The following is a 22,130-nucleotide window of genomic DNA, read 5'->3' as shown; positions in this document are numbered from 1 at the left end:
ATTATCTCACTTATATGTAGAATCTGAAATAATTGAACTCAGAAGCAGAGAGTAGAATGGTGGTTACCAGGTCTAGGGGGCAGATATAAATGGGGAGATGTTGGCCAAAGAATACAAAGTTTCAGTTAGATAGGAGGAATAATTTTTTGAGATATATTGCACAGCACAGTGACTATAGTTGATAATAATGTATATTTCAAAATTGCTAATAAGACAGCAAACTTCCAATGTTTTCACTACAAAAAAATAAGTATTTGAGGTGATTAACATGTTAATTAGTTGATTTACTCATTTCTCATTGTACACATACATCATCACATAACTTTGTATCCCATAAATCATGAATATATACAATTACAACTTGTCAATTTATAATAAAATAATGATTTTAAAATAAAAGATAAACTAAATATTTTTTGTGTTGGGAACCTCTGTGAAGAAAACCACAAAACTTTACTAAGAAACAGAAAAGGCATAAAAGAAGGCTTAAATAAATGCAGAGACTTATCATGTTTCTCAAGAGGAAGACAGTAGTGTAAAGATGTGATGATTCCCTCTCTCTTGAAAACACATCCTTCTCTTGGAATTTATGCTACAACCTTTTCCTGTTTGTGTTTCCACCTTACTGTCTGCTCCTTTCAGCTTCTTACCTGGATTTTCCCTTTCCTGAAAACTTCTGAAGGTTTTAGTCCTTAACCATTTTCTCTTCTCTATTTGCATTCTTCCTGGATGAACACACCTTTTCTTATGGTTTTAAATACTAACTATATGTTGATGACTCCAGCCCTGGTCTCTCCCCTGACTGCCAGTCATGTACCCAATTATCTACTTGGCAAGTCACACTGATAAGTCTTAGCATGTCAAACTTTGAAGGTACAAAACAGAACTCTTGGCTTCTAACTTCAGTTTGGGACACTTTTGCTTCAGATCTTCACAAGGCTTCTTCTCATAATTCAGTTCTCAGATCAAGTGTCACCTTTTGAAGCCACCTGATCTAAACAAACCCTCACCATTCGCTGAGATGGTCATATCACATTATGCTGTTTAAATGTTGCCATGACATTCATTACTATGTGAAATTATCCTGTTTGTGTACCTATTTGCTTGTTTATAATTTATCTCCATATCATCGCATCCAACTATAATGTAAGCTCCTCAAAATTAGTGATATTGCTTGACTTGTTCACTGACATGTTCACCTATCACTAGTATGTATACTAGTGTCTGACAAATTGTAAGTGCTCAGTAAATACTTACACATTAGTCTTCTCCTAAAGGATAAATTCCAAGACTGCAGTGGACACCTGAAGCCACAGATAGTACCCAATCCTGTAAGTACTGTATTTATTGTATGTATGCATATATATGATAAATTTTAATTGATTTTTCACTTAAAAATATATCTTGGATACCCTTCAGCATAACTACATATTGCGCTGCCACATTCTTTTCAATAACTACATAGAGTATTCCATTAGATAGATTTACCACAATTTAACTAGCCCTCTGTTATGGCTGTTTCCAATATTTTGCTGATAAAAACTATGCTGCAATTATTATTTCACACAAATGTAACTATTTTTACAGGATAAATACCCAGGAGTGGAATTTCTAAGTCAAACTACTTTGTTCGTCTTTATTTTTGTTGTATTATTTCCAAAATGTCCTCCATAGAGAGTGTGCCAATTTAAACTTACACTTGCAATGTATTGTCTTCACTGATTCCCTTCACTGTTCCCAATACAGATTGTTACAAGTTTTCTGATCTTTACCAATCTGATAGGTGAAAAATGTTATCTGACAGTTGTTTAATCTACATTTCTTTTATTTGCTTCTTTTTCTGCAAACTGTCTAGTCATAATTTTTACATATTTTTCATAGTATATTATTGATCTGTTTGCTTATTGACTTGTAGGAATTATTTATATAGTATGAAAAGTTGGTTCACCATTTGGAAAAAAATTCAGCCCAATACCATAAGTTAAAATGAATTCTATATGGATTGAAAATATTAAGAGAAAAGAAGAAATAATAAGATGCTGGTGAATATTCTTGTGGTGAGGAAAGACTTCCAAATATGAACTTAAAGGCAGAAGACATAAAGGAATATATTAAACTATATCCAAATTTCAAATTTATATAGGGAACAAACCAATTATAAACAAACTTAAGAAGCAAACTATAGCTAAATATGTGCACATGTTGAGGTGAGAGACAGGGAGAGAGAAATTGAAATAGAGAAAACAAACCTAGTGAAAGTAGTGAAGAATACAGACAAGTGGTCATTATACATCTTGAGCATCCTGCATTTGAAAATCCAAAATCTGAAATGCTCCAAAATCTGAAACATTTTTAACTCCAAAATGACATTTTAAAAAATGCTCCTCGAAGCATTTTGGATTTTGAATTTTCGGGTTTGGGATCCTCAACTGGTGTAATGCAAGTATTCTGAAATTAGAAAAAAAAAATGCTTCTGGTACCAAGCATTTTGGGTAAGGGATACTCAACCTGTACTATTCTTGCAACTTTTCTGTAGCCTTGAAATTTTTCAAAATAAAATGTTGAGAAAAAGTAATATTAAAAATAAGCAATAGAAAAGGTCAAATAATAAAAATTTAGAATTAGAAAAATTAAGCAATTACTATAGTGTAATAGAGATTCTTAGAAAAAAGTGTTATAAAGTTATATGCAATAAATTGGAAAATCTTGAAATAAAAATGGCAAACAGCAAAATATAATATAATGTTTGAAATATAGATGACAGCCAAATGAATAATATCCTTAATATAGAATGTGTTCTTACAAATTAATAAGAAAAAGTGCATACTCCAGTATGTGACAATAATTGGCAGAGAATAAGATCAAGCAATTTATGAAACAAGAAATACAAATGACCAACAAACGATAAGAAAAAGTTCAAACAAATTCAACTTTGTTAGTAGTTAAAAATGAAAATTAAATGACATACCATTTTCTGTGCATACGGTTAGCAAAATTTAGAAAAAAATAAAAATGCTCAATGTTGAGTAGATGGAGGAAAATGGGTGCTGTTTTAAAGTGTTGGATGGTGGAAAGGTAAATTGTCATAACTTTTCTGGAGAGCTACTTAGCAACTTGTATAAAAAGTCTTAAAAGTTCATGCCATTTTACTTTGCAATCCTTTTTCTAGGAATTTATCTAAGGAAATAATTGGAAAAATGTAAGAGATTTGTGCACAAGGATGTCCTTCATATCATTATTTTTAATTCAAAAATTAGAAACAACTTACATTATAAATAAGAATTTGGTTAAATATTTTAATTAATGCAGTGGACTATTATGAGCCATTAAAACATGTGTGTACATGTATACATAGAAGGATGGATAGATAAATAGATATGAAAAAATTCACAGTAAACTAAGTGAAAAAAGTTATGCATATTATGATCTCCCTCTTTCATGCCCCAGGTAAGCTTTGTTTTATGTCTCTAAGAACTTGCTTATTCTAGATACTTCATGTAAATGGAATCATTCAGTATTCATTCTTTCGTATATGGCTTATTTCACTTAGCACAATGTTTTCAATTTATCCATGTTGTAGCATATATGTGATCTACTTTTTTTTTTCTACTTAGAAATACATTTTGACTCTCTGTGCCAGTTATGTAAAAATAGGAATTTTAATGGTTGCAAAGCATTTCTTTAAAATGTGGATTTATCATAATTTAACCAACTGAGATTATTTAAAATATCTTACTTTCATAAATAACAATTTGCTGGATATTCTTTTTTATTATTTTATTTTATTTTATTTTAACTTTTATTTTAAATTTGAGGGTACACCTGCAGGTTTGTTACATAGATGAACTTGCGTCATGGGTGTTTGTTGTATAGATTATTTCATCACCCAGGTATTAAGCCTAGTACCCAAATAGTTACTTTTCCTGATCCTCTCCCTCCTCTCTCTCCACCCTATGATAGGCCCCAGTGCATGTTCTCCTCTGTGTGTCCATGTGTTCTCATCATTTAGCTCTCATTTATAAGTGAGAACATGCAATATTTGGTTTTCTGTTCCTGCATTAGTTTGCTAAGGGTAATGGCCTCCAGCTCCATCCATGTCCCTGCAAAGGACATAATCTCATTCTTCTTATCACTGTATTGTATTCCATGGTGTATATGTACCACATTTTCTTCATCCAATCTATCACTGATGGGCATTTAGGTTGATTCCATGTCTTTGCTATTGTGAGTAGTGCTGCAATGAACATACATGTGCATGTGTATTTATAATAGAAAGATTTATATTTCTTTGGGCATAAACCCAGTAATGGGATTTCTGGGTTGAATCATTTACCATTTTCAAATTGGGTTATTTGTTGTAAAAGTTCTGGAAATGGAGATAGTGGATGGTTGCACAGCTTTGTGAATGTACCTAATGCCACTGAATTATACATTTTAAAATGGTACATTTAAATATGGTAAATTTTATACATATATATATTACTACAATAATACAGCATATCACAAATAATTATGTAAAACATGATCTTATTTTGTACCTACCCATATGTGTGTATATAGTCACTCAAAAGTTCATTTGACTAAGCACCACATGTAAACAGTAGTTTTATGTCAGGTGGCAGCTTTGTAGGTGATTTTATTTTATTTATCCATATTTGTCTGTATTCTCTTCTTTCATGAATATGCAATACATGTGTAACAATATTTTACAAAATTAGAAGTGCTAAATATCTGATAAACACAGAATTAGAAATAAATCTTTAAAAATTTAGGAAAAATACAAAACAAATATAACCCTTAGTTGACTTTCATTTCTCAAATAAAAAAATGACTCTGTATTAGACTTTGGAAGTAGGCTCTTCAGTTTATGTTTACAGGCCCTTTATAACTTATATAAATCTTTCCAAGTTAAGCCTTAAAGTTTTATTTCATTAGGTCTAAAATTTTCAAAATGGAAGTTATTAGTGTAGATCTTTATTGTCACTTTAACTTACTTTCATTTAACTCAAGGATTTCTGTGCTTTGCTTTAAAATGAATATCTCTAAAATCTTAACATTATTTGACAGATAAATATTTATGATCCTCTTGGCTTCTAATTTAGATATTGCATTGATTTGAAAATTATGCTTATATTAATGAACTTCAAATTAAAATTTAGTGAAAATGAGAGTAAATAATGTGTCATTTGGTCAGTCAATAATATTTATTGAATGCCTAATACAGCAGTGAACAAATCAGGCTTAACTTCTACCTTCATGATAAAGTAAAATTTCAGCTGAAATCTTAAGAATGAGCAAAAGTAATCAAAGTTACGTGAAGAAGTAGGAAAAACATGACTCCAGGAGAACAGACTAGGTTGTGTAAATTTTCAGAAGCAGGAAAAAACTTGAAACGCTTTGAGATCTGGTCTAGAAACTTTCATGTCTCTGGTATCCAATGATCCGCATCATCTTTTCATTAGCTTTTGAAACTTTCGTCTTAAAAAAAAAACAGAACAGAACAACTCTTTGGGATTCACTTAAGCTTTTAATAGAAAAATAAAAATGCCATGGATCTGGGGAAAAAGTTGAGTGTTCCATTTAGGGGAAAAATCAGGCTAGCAGTGGATTATTTGTACAAGATGAACTGCATTCAATGTGGCTAATGCTGTTTTCCAGAAGTTTGATTATGGAACATAAAAATAAAATAAAATGAAATAGAAAAAGGTTAAGGCAGATGCACATCAAATGGGATACAATACTTAATACAAGTAAACATTACAAAATGGAAAGCACTTACCAGTAACTCAAATGTAACCCATTATTAGGGAATGCATTCCATAGAAATGGTTTTAATAGTAGTCATATCCAAACAAAAAGATACATCTTCAAAAACATACACAAAACTATGGAACATGATTTGGGTACAGACAGACAAGTACTATTCATCGGCAAGGCTATATCTATAAGTGCACAGTGAATGAACTGGAGCCTAACCAATCCATTTACTGTGTTATCCTCATGATTGATGTGGAGAGCCAAATGATTGAGTGAACCAGAGCAATCAGCATCAATCTTGATGATGACTGAAATGAACAAAGTGGCTGTACCTAACCCAACAAGTCATCAAGTCAAGTGAACAAGTGCTTTTATAGCACTGGCTGTATGCCCAGAAATGTTCTAGATGCTGTGAGGGCTACACAAAGTTAGAATCCATAGCCTGTGCCATAAATTAACATGATTTTGTTGGAATCACAAGTTCTAAATACATAAACTATCAAAACATATAAAGCCAAATATAGAGTACACTGTATTATACATGCTGTATGACTTCAGAGATTGGTGTGAACTAGATTGAGTAAAATTAAATTGGCCATAAAAGAGAAGATACAATTTGAGTTGTCAAAGAGAAAGAGAGGAGAACTGTAGTACATATTTGCTGAGTGCCTTCCAGGAATCCCATTTCTCTCTTCTTCTGGCAAACTTCAATCTTGTTTGGAAAACCATTCCATCCACAATTTGTAGCCAAGTGGTTCAGACAGAGTTGACTTTAACTCCATGTGTGCATCATAATTGTCCTAAGTCAACCAGAATATTCTGTCCTCCTGGCACTAGTGACTGACTTAGGGAAAGGTATATAACTCAAGCCTAAACTAATTCATGCATCTTATTCCTCTGGGCCCAGTAATTAAATTGAAGCAGACACTGAAAGGGTCTTATCAGAGTAAACTTCTGTACATTTTTTGGAAATGCTAGGACACAGATTCTCTCTTCTACCAGATGGTATTTTATGGGGATACAAAGCTTATAGCCATTAAAAACCAAATCACATGTGTGTGGTGAAAGGAGACTATGTGGTCTTTGACAGTTGGTATGGACACCATTGAAAACAAAGTGGAAGAGATTTAATCTGGATCCTTGGCAACATCACTCAGACATCCTTGCCTAAATCTCTGGATTTTTAGTTAAATGAGCTAGTAAATTCCCTTTATTATTAGAGACAGTTTAACTTGATTTTTCATCATGTGCAATACAGAATTCTAACTGATACAAGAACATTTCAAGTAATAACACTAACATAGAGGTAAGGATGAAGTCAAGTTTTGTCCAACAATTCACCTGGCAAAAGTAAAGGATTCGTGTTGATGAATACTGAACAATCATATCAGAAAATGAAGAAAGTTCATATTCTAGAGAAACTTGAGTAACAGGGACAGGATTTTCGACTGATTTGTGAGGCAATTTGAAATTATGACTTGTTCCTGAAAAAGATAATGATTTGAATGAAGTGGTGGCCTAGGAATATTGATCAGACTGAGGTGAGAAGAATGGGTTGCAGGAAAAAGAACAAGAATGGAGGGAAATCCTTCAGGAGGAATTGCGGCCTAGGTTTATGGTGGTGATGATGGAATAGAGAAAACATAGATGAGAGGCAATAAACTGTTGGTTAATAACATGGGTTCTGGAGACAGATGGCCTAAGTTTGAATCTGGATTCTGCTATTGTTATTTACTCTCTCCATTACCCTGCTTTGGACACCAATCATATCACTTCTATCCAACTATTCACATCATCTTTCAATTGGCTTTTGAAAGTTTAATCTTGTAAAGATTATGTATCCTTGGATAAATTAAACTTTCTGACTCTCAATTATCTCATCTGCAAAATGGAGATAAAATAGCACCTACTCCCTGAGGTTATTATTATGATTAAATGTGGAAATACACATAAAATGCTTAGAAGAGTGTCTAGGTCATTGTAATATTCAATAAACGTTAGCTATTATATAAACACTTTTCCAAGGCAGAATCTAAAGTACCTGGTGACTGACTGAAGGAAACAAAAAGAGGCAAAGAGAACTAGATTAGGATACATGTGCTCTAACTCCAGGTTTGCCACACTAGCTGTAGAGAGCTTGAGCAAATTTCTTGGCCTTGTTTGGGACTTTGATTAGTCATCTGTAAAAATATGTATTTGTATTAGATGATCCCTAGGGCTGTCTTCAGGTCCAATATATTATGAGTTTATAAAATCTAAGTATTGTTATATCATAAAAAATTATAAAACAATTTGAATGCATTAATTTAAACTTTTTAACAACCCTGTGAGATAGACCATTTTACAGATAAGGAAACTGAGGCTCAAACGATTTTAATGACTTCTTCAAGCATGTATAGTTGAAGCTAAGACTTAAAGTCAGAGGTTCACATTTTGAGCAACATACCATTTATTATGACCCGTTATCTTCAATTTAAAATGCCAGGATTAGTGTGAGAGCTGTAGTGTTCCTGAACTCTTGGCTATCATAGAACAGGCCCATTTTCTGTTGGTAAATATAGCAGATGTGGCAGATACAAACAGCATCGAAGGGCCTCTAGATTACTGTAAAATATTCTCATTTCCATGAGGGCAGTAATTGTGGTTCTAAGGAGGAAAAGGGCCTTAAAGAAGGTTGGCTTCAACAAGAAATGACCCTTTGATGAGATCCAGGCATCATTATTATGCCACCATGTACTATATACAGAGAATATGTCTCTGAGATAGGCTAGTAAGAAATGGCATGCGTAGGTTAGATTGTAGAGTGTGTAGACAGCCATGTGTATGATAATAATGAAGGTTATGTGTTAGAACAAAGCTGTGCTAGCTACATGGTAACCTTTTAATATTTGCTAGGCCAGCCTCGGGTGATGGCAGGAGAGGAAAAACCAATGGTCACTGCGCATTTAAATATGAAGACTTAAGAAAATACAGTACTGTAGGCCAAATTTAATGCCCTAGAAATGAATTCAAGGCCAAGATCTCTAGGGTGATGCTTTCTCAAATAGCATCTGTTCCATGCAGAGAAAAAAGAGTGGGCACTCCAAATTCTCCAGAATCCACAAGAACTCTTTTTAATAGTTATAGGATACACAGGAAGGCTGGGCTACACTTTTAACAAAATGTCATCATGAATCTTGTATTAAAAAGGAAAAACTATGAGGCAAGATAGGAGAAAAGGCAAACTGTTTCAGATTCCACTAGAGTAAAAGAATATAAGAAAAGTTTGACAAATGGGCCAGGGCTATGACAGTGAAACAAAGAAAATTGGAGGCAACTTATAATGCCAACTTTAAAATAATTTACTGATACACAATTTTTGTACATATTTAAAAGAACATGTGATATTTTGTTACATGCATAGAAGGTATAATGATTAAGTCAGGTTATTTAGGATATTAATCACCTCCAGTATTATCATTCCTATGTGTTTGGAACATTTCGAGTACTCTCTTCTAACTATTTTGAAGTATATAATATATTGTTGTTATCTATAGTCACCCTACTCTGCATTAGAACATTAGAACTTATTCCTTCTATCTAACTATATATTTGTACCCATTAACCAACTTCTTTTTATCCCCTTCCCCGCGACACATCTTTCCTAGCCTCCAGTAACTACCATTCTACTCTCTATCTACGTAAGATCCACCTTTTTTAGCTCCCACATGTGAGTGAGAACATATGATATTTGTGTTTCTGTGACTGGCTTATTTCACTTAATATGATATCCTCCAGTTGCATCCATGTTGCTGCAAATGACAGAATTTAATTCTTTTTATGGCCAACTAGTATTTAATTGTGTGTATGTACCACATTTTCATTATCCACTCATCCGTTAATGGACAGAGGTTGATTCCATGCCTTTGCTATTGCGAATAGTGCAGCAATAAACATGGGGTGCATGTGTCCCTTTGATATACCAATTTTTTCTTTGAAATAAATACCCAGTAGTGGAATTGCTAGATTGTATAGTAGTTCTAGTTTTTTATTTTGGAGAAATCTCCATACTGTTTTCCATTATGGCTGTACTAATTTATATCCCTACCAAAAGTGTATAAGACTTCCCATTTCTCTGCATCCTCAACAGCATCTGTTATTTTTAGTCTTTTTAATAATAGCCATTCTAGCTAGGGTAAGATGCTATCTCATTGTGGTTTTGAAAGAACAGCTGACATATACAGGGAGGGGTAAAAAGTAACTAAAATACGATATACACATATATACTTTTTCTAGAAGCTTTAAAAGGAAAATAGCTGAATTAGAATATAGGCCAGGATGCAAGGATACATAACTAGACTTTAAGCAATTTGGTAGAAGGAGAAAAACCAACCACTTGCAATGCCAAGGTACATACAGACTACAGGAAGGCCCAACCTGGACAGATAAGTAAGCATGTTGCTATGTGTATGAAGGCAAACATACATAGTATAAACATAAAATATTAGATAAGGAAAGGGTAATAAAAATTCTGTGAGTGGAAAAATGAAATTTTTTAAATATAAAATGTGTTGATAAAGTTACAGGCCTATAGTCATTACAGAAGACTTGACAGGAATAATACAATTTTGGCCACAATATAGAAATTAGGTGATGTAATTTTGGGAGGTCTTCAGTTATCCACAAACTGATCAAATATTTTGTCAGAATGAAATGTAAAATTGAGGTTTGCATAAAAAGTATGGCTACTTACTATAATGAGATTTGTAGGATTCAAAAGAATATGGTTTTGAAAGGATATAAATAGCTATAGGAGATACTATATAATAGTAATTTAATTTTACATACTAGCTTAAGCAAGTAAACCAGAATTATCCATCACTTAGTTATCCACCTTTAGGAGAAAGAGTGACAATCAACGTAGGTATTGCTATTTCAAAAATATATTTTCACAGATTGAAAGCCCATAGGAGTACTTTTCAAAATCACTTCAAAAAGACCAAAAATAAATGCAGTGTATCAAAAATAATTTAGCAGTCAAACAAAATCTAATTTATCCATGGCTATATGACAAAGTAAGGAGGTTGGGGAGGTAGGAGGACAAGAGGAGCATATTTTTTTAATGAAAAAAAACTGCCTACATGCAGATAAGAAATCTGTAAATGTTGGCCAATAAAGTAAAAAATAATAATAATAATTCCAAGGATCACCTTATAAGACATCCTAAATGAATAGTAAATTTTTTTAAAGACAACAAAATCAGGAAGAGAGCTACAGAATCAGTGGGGCCACTTTATGATATAATCAGGCATGAAAGGATGGTAACAGAGAGACTCAGTGAGGTATTGTGGTTATTTTCTTTACAGAGGAAGCCATTAAGGAGAATCTTTAATCCATATGAAATTTGAAGTACAGAGGCATTCAATCATAAACAGTTAAACAGGCAAGTTCTAGACCTGATGGTAAATAATATACACATCAGGTGCCACTTACTCAGATATTCTGAAGAAACTCAAGGGTGAAATGGTGGTATAATAGCTTCAAGTCACGAACTGTTCCCAGAAACAGAACTAGAAGATTTTCAAGATGACTAAAATCCACCAACAAAAACCTGGACCAGAAAAACCTCCTTTGGGGATTCTCTTACGTAATTAGCCACCTGATAAAATAAATAGCATAAACATAATATGTTTAGGAGCAAGAAGCAACCTGGCATCGATGTTTTAGATGCTACAGAAGTCAAACATGTCGCCCTTCTATTCCCAAAGTCCTCTACCCTTGCCTTAAACACAGTGATACCTCTATCAGAATATATTCCTCTAAAAGAACTGACACTCTCTGATAAGCTTTTAAGGTAAAAAATGATGAGTTCATGTCCTTTGTAGGGACATGGATGAAATTGGAAATCATCATTCTCAGTAAACTATCGCAAGGACAAAAAACCAAACACCGCATGTTCTCACTCATAGATGGGAATTGAACAATGAGAACACATGGACACACGAAGGGGAACATCACACTCTGGGGACTGTTGTGGGGTGGGGGGAGGGGGGAGGGATAGCATTAGGAGATATACCTAATGCTAAATGACGAGTTAACGGGTGCAGCACACCAGCATGGCACATGTATACGTATGTAACTAACCTGCACATTGTGCACATGTACCCTAAAACTTAAAGTACAATTAAAAAAAAAAAGAGGATTTTCAAAAATTAAAATAACCTTTACCAGGATGAAAAACTTGGCCAGCTTTTTGATCTTTGCAATTTTTTTGGGGGGAGGGGGTCAAGATTTCTCTAAAGAGCAAAAACTTCCTACCCCTAGAAAAGAGTTTCTAATAAAACAAAAATCATGGCCCCCAAAAAAGAGTGATCTTGCCAGCACAGGCTCTGAAATACCTCACAGATTTTGAAATTCACGTCTTTCTGGTAGTTCATTCCAGTATTAATTCATCAGAGAAATAAAGCAGCAAACTATCAGTATAATTACTTATTATAAATTCACAAAATAAACTCAACACTACTTCCAAAGGAGATAAGAGCATGTCATTCACATTGATGTTTACATTTTTTTCCTTTATTGCACAGTTGACCTTTAGAGACATTTTCCATGAAACTGTTTATCATTCTGCTTCCCATTTTGGCTATCAGAAATGCAGCTTTATTAGACAGCATCCTTCTTATGAATTTTAAAAATCATTTATCATATATTTAACCATCTTCTAACTCTTCATGCGCCAACATTATACTTTTTACATTGAACTTTTATTTTGAGATGATTGTAGATTCACATGCAGTTGTAAGAAAAATACAGAAATATTCCATATACACATTACCTGCTTTCCTTCAATGTTAACGTCATGCAAAACCATAGTACTATCACACTAGGATATTGACATTGATACAATCCACCTACTAGTTCAAATTTCACTAATTTTACTTGTACTGTTTTGTCACGATAAAGATCACACATGTTGCCATTTTATAACCACATCCACTTCTCTCACACACCCTTAACCTCCAGCAACCATAATATGCCCTCAACATTTATAATTTTGTCATTTCAAGCATGTTATATAAATGGAATCATACAGTATATAACATTTTGGATTGGCCTTTTTCATCCAGCATAATTCCCTGGAGTTTAATCCACATTGTCATGTGCATCAATAGTTTATTTTTATTGCTGAGTACTATTCCATGGTATGGATGTACCACAGTTCATTTAACCATTCACTTGTTAACAGACATCTGAATTGTTTCTAGTTTGGAGCTATTAGGATAAAGTTGCTATGAAGATTTGTACGCAGGTTTTTGTGTGAAAAAAAATTCATTTTTCTGGGATAACTGCCCGGACTGAAATTTCTGATTTGTATAGCAGATAAATGTTTGGTTTTCTAAGAAACTGCCAAATCACTTTTTGAATGGGTGTACCATTTTATATTCCCACCAGCAATTTATCAATAATCCAGTTTCTCTGTGTCCTTGCCAGCAACTGATGCTTTACAACTTTTTATTTCAGGCATTCTGTTAAGTGTGTAGTAATAGCTCATTTTTGTTTTAATTCACATTTTCATAATAGCTAGTGATGATGAACATTTTTTAATGTGCTTATTTGACATTCGTATATCCTCGTAGGTGAAATGTCTATTAATGTCTTTTGCTCATTTTCTAATTGAATTGCTTGTTTTTCACTGTTGAATTTTGAGAACTTTTCATATATTTCAGACACTAGTCATTTGTCAGATGTAGAGTTTGTGAATATTTCTTCCAAGTCTATGTAGCTTGTCTTTCTATCCTCTTAACAGTGTCTTTCACAGAGCAAAGTTTTTTTAAATGAATGAGGTCCAATTGATCAATTTTTTTTATTTATTATTATTATACTTTAGGTTTTAGGGTACATGTGTGCAATGTGCAGGTTAGTTACATATGTATACATGTGCCATGCTGGTGCACTGCACCCACTAACTCGTCTTCTAGCATTAGGTGTATCTCCCAATGCCATCTCTCCCCCCTCCCCCCACCTCACAACAGTCCCCAGAGTGTGATGATCCCCTTCCTGTGTCCATGTGTTCTCATCGTTCAATTCCCACCTATAAGTGAGAATATGCAGTGTTTGGTTTTTTGTTCTTGCGATAGTTTACTGAGAATGATGATTTCCAGTTTCATCCATGTCCCTACAAAGGACATGAACTCATCATTTTTTATGGCTGCATAGCATTCCATGGTGTATATGTGCCACATTTTCTTAATCCAGTCCATCATTGTTGGACATTTGGGTTGGTTCCAAGTCCTTGCTATTGTGAATAGTGCCGCAATAAACATTCATGTGCGTGTGTCTTTATAGCAGCATCATTTATAGTCTTTTGGGTATATACCCAGTAATGGGATGGCTGGGTCAAATGGTATTTCTAGTTCTAGATCCCTGAGGAATCGCCACACTGACTTCCACAATGGTTGAACTAGTTTACAGTCCCACCAACAGTGTAAAAGTGTTCCTATTTCTCCACATCCTCTCCAGCACCTGTTGTTTCCTGACTTTTTAATGATTGCCATTCTAACTGGTGTCAGATGGTATCTCATTGTGGTTTTGATTTGCATTTCTCTGATGGCCAGTGACGGTGAGGATTTTTTCATGTGTTTTTTGGCTGCATGAATGTCTTCTTTTGAGAAGTGTCTCTTCATGTCCTTCACCCACTTTTTGATGGGGTTGTTTCTTTTTTTCTTGTACATTTGTTGGAGTTCATTGTAGATTCTGGATATTAGCCTTTTGTCAGATGAGTAGGTTGTGAAAATTGTCTCCGAATTTGTAGGTTGCCTGTTCACTCTGATGGTAGTTTCTTTTGCTGTGCAGAAGCTCTTTAGTTTAATGAGATCCCATTTGTCAATTTTGGCTTTTGTTGCCATTGCTTTTGGTGTTTTAGACATGAAGTCCTTGCCCATGCCTATGTCCTGAATGGTAATGCCTAGGTTTTCTTCTAGGGTTTTTATGGTTTTAAGTCTAACATTTAAGTCTTTACTCCCTCTTGAATTGATTTTTGTATAAGGTGTAAGGAAGGGATCCAGTTTCAGCTTTCTACATATGGCTAGCCAGTTTTCCCAGCACCATTTATTAAATAGGGAATGCTTTCCCCATTGCTTGCTTTTCTCAGGTTTGTCAAAGATCAGATAGTTGTAGATATGCGGCGTTATTTCTGAGGGCTCTGTTCTGTTCCATTGATCTATATCTCTGTTTTGGTACCAGTACCATGCTGTTTTGGTTACTGTAGCCTTGTAGTATAGTTTGAAGTCAGGTAGTGTGATGCCTCCAGCTTTGTTCTTTTGGCTTAGGATTGACTTGGCGATGTGGGCTCTTTTTTGGTTCCATATGAACTTTGAAGTAGTTTTTTCCAATTCTGTGAAGAAAGTCATTGGTAGCTTGATGGGGATGGCATTGAATCTGTAAATTACCTTGGGCAGTATGGCCATTTTCATGATACTGATTCTTCCTACCCATGAGCATGGAATGTTCTTCCATTTGTTTGTATCCTCTTTTATTTCCTTGAGCAGTGGTTTGTAGTTCTCCTTGAAGAGGTCCTTCACATCCCTTGTAAGTTGGATTCCTAGGTATTTTATTCTCTTTGAAGCAATTGTGAATGGGAGTTCACTCATGATTTGGCTCTCTGTTTGTCTGTTTTTGGTGTATAAGAATGCTTGTGATTTTTGTACATTGATTTTGTATCCTGAGACTTTCCTGAAGTTGCTTATCAGCTTAAGGAGATTTTGGGCTGAGACAATGGGGTTTTCTAGATATACAATCATGTCATCTGCAAACAGGGACAATTTGACTTCCTATTTTCCTAATTGAATACCCTTTATTTCCTTCTCCTGCCTGATTGCCCTGGCCAGAACTTCCAACACTATGTTGAATAGGAGTGGTGAGAGAGGTCATCCCTGTCTTGTGCCAGTTTTCAAAGGGAATGCTTCCAGTTTTGGCCCATTCAGTATGATATTGGCTGTGGGTTTGTCATAGGTAGCTCTTATTATTTTGAGATACGTCCCATCAATACCTAATTTATTGAGAGTTTTTAGCATGAAGGTTGTTGAATTTTGTCAAAGGCCTTTTCTGCAACTATTGAGATAATCATGTGGTTTTTGTCTTTGGTTCTGTTTATATGCTGGATTACATTTATTGATTTGTGTATATTGAACCAGCCTTGCATCCCAGGGATGAAGCCCACTTGATCATGGTGGATAAGCTTTTTGATGTGCTGCTGGATTCGGTTTGCCAGTATTTTATTGACGATTTTTGCATCAGTGTTCATCAAGGATATTGGTCTAAAATTCTCTTTTTTGGTGTGTCTCTGCCCGGCTTTGGTATTAGGATGATGCTGGCCTCATAAAATGAGTTAGGGAGGATTCCCTCTTTTTCTTTTTTTTTTTTTTTTTTGACATCAATATATACAATTCAAGTTTATTTCCATATACTAGCAATGAACAATTTATTGGTTCCTATAAACTAAAATTTAAGACACATTACCACTTACTATTAATCAAAAATAAAATACCTGGATATAAGTCTAACAAAGACATGCAGTACTTTTAGGGTAAAAACTAAAATATTGATGAAAGAAATTTAAAACCTAAATAAATGAAGACATATATCATGTTTATGGGCTAAAAGACCCAAAATAGTCAAAATGTGTATTCTCCCCAAACCAACATGCAGGTTTAAAATAATTTATATCAAAATATAAATAATGGCCAGGCACAGTGGCTCAATCCTGTAATCTCAGCACTTTGGGAGGCTGAGGCGTGTGGATCATCTGAGGTCAGAAGTTCGAGACCAGCCTGGCCAACATGGTGAAACCCTGTCTCTACTAAAAATACAAAAATTAGCCAGGCATGGTTGCACGCACCTGTAGTCCCAGCTACTAGGGAGGCTGAGACAGGAGAATCACTTGAACCTGGGAGGCAGAGGTTGCAGTGAGCCAAGATCATGCCACTGCACTCCAGCCTGGGTGATAGAGTGAGACGCCATCTCAAAATAATAATAATAATAATAATAATAATAATAATAAATAATTGTGTAGATATAACAACATTATTGTAAATTACATATGGAAAGGGGGCAAAGGGACTAGAACAGCCTAAAACAATTCTGGGGGAAAATGAATAAAATGGGGGACATCCTCCACTTGATTTCAGTACTTAGTATATAGCTATAGTAATCTTCATGGAATTTGTGGAGAAATTGATACATAGATCATTAAACAAAACAGAGAACCCAGAATTAGTGCCATACAAGTGTGACCACCTGATATTTGACAATGGTATACAGTAATTCATTGGAGGAAAGATAGTTTTTTCTTTTTTTTTTTTATTTATTTATTTATTTATTTATTTTATTTATTATTATTATTATTATACTTTAGGTTTTATGGTACATGTGCGCAATGTGCAGGTAAGTTACATATGTATACGTGTGCCATGCTGGTGTGCTGCACCCACCAACTCGTCATCTAGCATTAGGTATATCTCCCAGTGCTATCCCTCCCCCCTCCCCCTACCCCACAACAGTCCCCGAAGTGTGATGTTCCCCTTCCTGTGTCCATGTGTTCTCATTGTTCAATTCTCACCTATGAGTGAGAATATGCGATGTTTGGTTTTTTGTTCTTGTGATAGTTTACTGAGAACGATGATTTCCAATTTCATCCATGTCCCTACAAAGGACATGAACTCACCATGGTACTGCTACCAAAACAGAGATATAGATCAATGGAACAGAACAGAGCCCTCAGAAATAATGCCACATATCTACAACTATCTGATCTTTGACAAACCTGAGAAAAACAAGAAATGGGGAAAGGATTCCCTATTTAATAAATGGTGCTGGGAAAACTGGCTAGCCATATGTAGAAAGCTGAAACTGGATCCCTTCCTTACACCTTATACAAAAATCAATTCAAGATGGATTAAAGACTTAAATGTTAGACCTAAAACCATAAAAACCCTAGAAGAAAACCTAGGCATTACCATTCAGGACATAGGCATGGGCAAGGACTTCATGTCTAAAACACCAAAAGCAATGTCCACAAAAGCCAAAATTGACAAATGGGATCTCATTAAACTAAAGAGCTTCTGCACAGCAAAAGAAACTACCATCAGAGTGAACAGGCAACCTACAAAATGGGAGAAAATTTTTGCAACCTACTTATCTGACAAAGAGCTAATATCCAGAATCTACAATGAACTCCAACAAATTTACAAGAAAAAAACAAACAACCTCATCAAAAAGTGGGCGAAGGACATGAACAGACACTTCTCAAAAGAAGACATTTATGCAGCCAAAAAACACATGAAAAAATGCTCATCATCACTGGTCATCAGAGAAATGCAAATCAAAACCACAATGAGTTGCCATCTGACACCAGTTAGAATGGCAATCATTAAAAAGTCAGGAAACAACAGGTGCTGGAGAGGATGTGGAGAAATAGGAACACTTTTACACTGTTGGTGGGACTGTAAACTAGTTCAACCATTGTGGATGTCAGTGTGGCGATTCCTCAGGGATCTAGAACTAGAAATTCCATTCGACCCAGCCATCCCATTACTGGGTATATACCCAAAGGACCATAAATCATGCTGCTATAAAGACACATGCACACGTATGTTTACTGTGGCATTATTCACAATAGCAAAGACTTGGAACCAACCCAAATGTCCAACAATGATAGACTGGATTAAGAAAATGTGGCACATATACACCATGGAATACTATGCAGCCATAAAAAATGATTCCCTCTTTTTCTATTGATTGTAATAGTTTCAGAAGGAATAGTACCAGTTCCGCCTTGTAACTCTGGTAGAATTCGGCTGTGAATCCATCTGGTCCTGGACTTTTTTTGGTTGGTAAGCTATTAATTATTGCCACAATTTCAGCTCCTGTTATTGGTCTACTCAGAGATTCAACCTCTTCCTGGTTTAGTCTTCGCAGAGTGTATGTGTCGAGGAATTTATCCATTTCTTCTAGATTTTCTAGTTTATTTGCGTAGAGGTGTTTGTAGTATTCTCTGATGGTAGTTTGTATTTCTGTGGGATCGGTGGTGAGATCCCCTTTATCATTTTTTATTGTATCTATTTGATTCTTCTCTCTTTTCTTCATTAATCTTGCTAGTGGTCTATCAGTTTTGTTGATCCTTTCAGAAAACCAGCTCCTGGATTAATTTTTTGAAGGGTTTTTGTGTCTCTATTTCCTTCAGTTCTGCTCTGATTTTAGTTATTTCTTGCCTTCTGCTAGCTTTTGAATGTGTTTCCTCTTGCTTTTCTAATTCTTTTAATTGTGATGTTAGGGTGTCAATTTTGGATCTTTCCTGCTTTCTCTTGTGGGCATTTAGTGCTATAAATTTCCCTCTACACACTGCTTTGAATGCATCCCAGAGATTCTGGTATGTTGTGTCTTGGTTCTCATTGGTTTCAAAGAACATCTTTATTTCTGCCTTCATTTCGTTATGTACCCAGTAGTCATTCAGGAGCAGGTTGTTCAGTTTCCATGTAGTTGAGCGGTTCTGAGTGAAATTCTTACTCCTGAGTTCTAGCTTGATTGCACTGTGATCTGAGAGATAGTTTGTTATAATTTCTGTTCTTTTACATTTACTGAGGAGAGCTTTACTTCCAACTATGTGGTCAATTTTGGAATAGGTGTGGTGTGGTGCTGAAAAAAATGTATATTCTGTTGATTTGGGGTGGAGAGTTCTGTAGATGTCTATTACGTCTGCTTGGTGCAGAGCTGAGTTCAATTCCTGGGTATCCTTGTTGACTTTCTGTCTCGTTGATCTGTCTAATGTTGACAGTGGGGTGTTAAAGTCTCCCATTATTATTGTGTGGGAGTCTAAGTCTCCTTGTAGGTCACTCAGGACTTGCTTTATGAATCTGGGTGCTCTTGTATTGGGTGCATATATATTTAGGATAGTTAGCTCTTCTTGTTGAATTGATCCCTTTACCATTATGTAATGGCCTTCTTTGTCTCTTTTGATCTTTGTTGGTTTAAAGTCTGTTTTATCAAAGACTAGGATTGCAACCCCTGCCTTTTTTTGCTTTCCATTTGCTTGGTAGATCTTCCTCCATCCTTTTATTTTGAGCCTATGTGTGTCTCTGCACGTGAGATGGGTCTCCTGAATACAGCACACTGATGGGTCTTGACTCTTTATCCAATTTGCCAGTCTGTGTCTTTTAATTGGAGCATTTAGTCCACTTACATTTAAAGTTAATATTGTTATGTGTGAATTTGATCCTGTCATTATGATGTTAGCTGGTTATTTTGCTCGTTAGTTGATGCAGTCTCTTCCTAGTCTCAATGGTCTTTACATTTTGGCATGATTTTGCAGCGGCTGGTACTGGTTGTTCCTTTCCATGTTTAGCACTTCCTTCAGGAGCTCTTTTAGGGCAGGCCTGGTGGTGACAAAATCTCTCAGCATTTGCTTGTCTGTAAAGGATTTTATTTCTCCTTCACTTATGAAGCTTAGTTTGGTTGGATATGAAATTCTGGGTTGAAAATTCTTTTCTTTAAGAATGCTGAATATTGGCCCCCACTCTCTTCTGGCTTGTAGAGTTTCTGCTGAGAGATCCACTGTTAGTCTGATGGGCTTCCCTTTGAGGGTAACCTGACCTTTCTCTCTGGCTGCCCTTAACATTTTTTCCTTCATTTCAACTTTGGTGAATCTGACAATTATGTGTCTTGGAGTTGCTCTTCTCAGGGAGTATCTTTGTGGTGTTCTCTGTATTTCCTGAATCTGAATGTTGGCCTGCCTTGCTAGATTGGGGAAGTTCTCCTGGATAATATCCTGCAGAGTGTTTTCCAACTTGGTTCCATTCTCCCCGTCACTTTCAGGTACACCAATCAGACATAGATTTGGTCTTTTCACATAGTCCCATATTTCTTGGAGGCTTTGCTCATTTCTTTTTATTCTTATTTCTCTAAAGTTCCCTTCTCGCTTCATTTCATTCATTTCATCTTCCATTGCTGATACCCTTTCTTCCATTTGATCGCATCAGCTCCTGAGGCTTCTGCATTCTTCATGTAGTTCTCAAGCCTTTGTTTTCAGCTCCATCAGCTCCTTTAAGCACTTCTCTGTATTGGTTATTCTAGTTATACATTCTTCTAAATTTTTTTCAAAGTTTTCAACTTCTTTGCCTTTGGTTTGAATATCCTCCCGTAGCTTGGAGTAATTTGATCGTCTGAAGCCTTCTTCTCTCAGCTCGTCAAAGTCATTCTCCGTCCAGCTTTGATCCGTTGCTGGTGAGGAACTGCGTTCCTTTGGAGGAGGAGAGGCACTCTGCTTTTTAGAGTTTCCAGTTTTTCTGCTTCTGTTTTTTCCCCATCTTTGTGGTTTTATCTACTTTTGGTCTTTGATGATGGTGATGTACAGATGGGTTTTTGGTGTGGATGTCGTTTCTGTTTGTTAGTTTTCCTTCTAACAGACAGGACCCTCAGCTGCAGGTCTGTTGGAGTACCAGGCCGGCCGTGTGAGGTGTCACTCTGCCCCTGCTGGGGAGTGCCTCCCAGTTAGGCTGCTCAGGGGTCAGGGGTCAGGGACCCACTTGAGGAGGCAGTCAGCCCGTTCTCAGATCTCCAGCTGCGTGCTGGGAGAACCACTGCTCTCTTCAAAGCTGTCAGACAGGGACATTTAATTCTGCAGAGGTTACTGCTGTCTTTTTGTTTGTCTGTGCCCTGCCCCCAGAGGTGGAGCCTACAGAGGCAGGCAAGCCTCCTTGAGCTGTAGTGGGCTCCTCCCAGTTCGAGCTTCCCAGCTGCTTTGTTGACCTAAGCAAGCCTGGGCAATGGCGGGCGCCCCTCCCCCAGCCTCGCTGCTGCCTTGCAGTTTGATCTCAGACTGCTGTGCTAGCAATCAGCGAGACTCCGTGGGTGTAGGACCCTCTGAGCCAGGTGCGGGATATTAATCTCCTGGTGCGCCGTTTTTTAAGCCCATCAGAAAAGCGCAGTATTCGGGTGGGTGTGACCCGATTTTCCAGGTGCCGTCTGTCACCTCTTTCTTTGACAAGGAAAGGGAACTCCCTGACCCTTTGCACTTCCCAAGTGAGGCAATGCCTCGCCCTTCCTTGGCTTGCACACGGTGCGTGCACCCACTGACCTGCGCCCACTGTCTGGCACTCCCTAGTGAGATGAACCCGGTACCTCAGATGGAAATGCAGAAATCACCTGTCTTCTGTGTCGCTCACACTGGGAGCTGTAGACCGGAGCTGTTCCTATTCGGCCATCTTGGCTCCACCTCCCCAGTTGATCAATTTTTGATTTTCTAGATTGTGCTTTTAGTATTAAGTCTAAGAACCCTTTTCCTACCCCTTGATCCTGAAGATTTTCTACCATGTTTTTCCCTAAAAATTTAATAGTTTTAT

Source organism: Pongo pygmaeus, chromosome X, assembly GCF_028885625.2.
Source record: "Pongo pygmaeus isolate AG05252 chromosome X, NHGRI_mPonPyg2-v2.0_pri, whole genome shotgun sequence".
Lineage (NCBI taxonomy): Eukaryota > Metazoa > Chordata > Mammalia > Primates > Hominidae > Pongo > Pongo pygmaeus.
The sequence above is the reverse complement of the archived record's forward strand: the minus strand, read 5'-3'. Positions refer to the sequence as shown.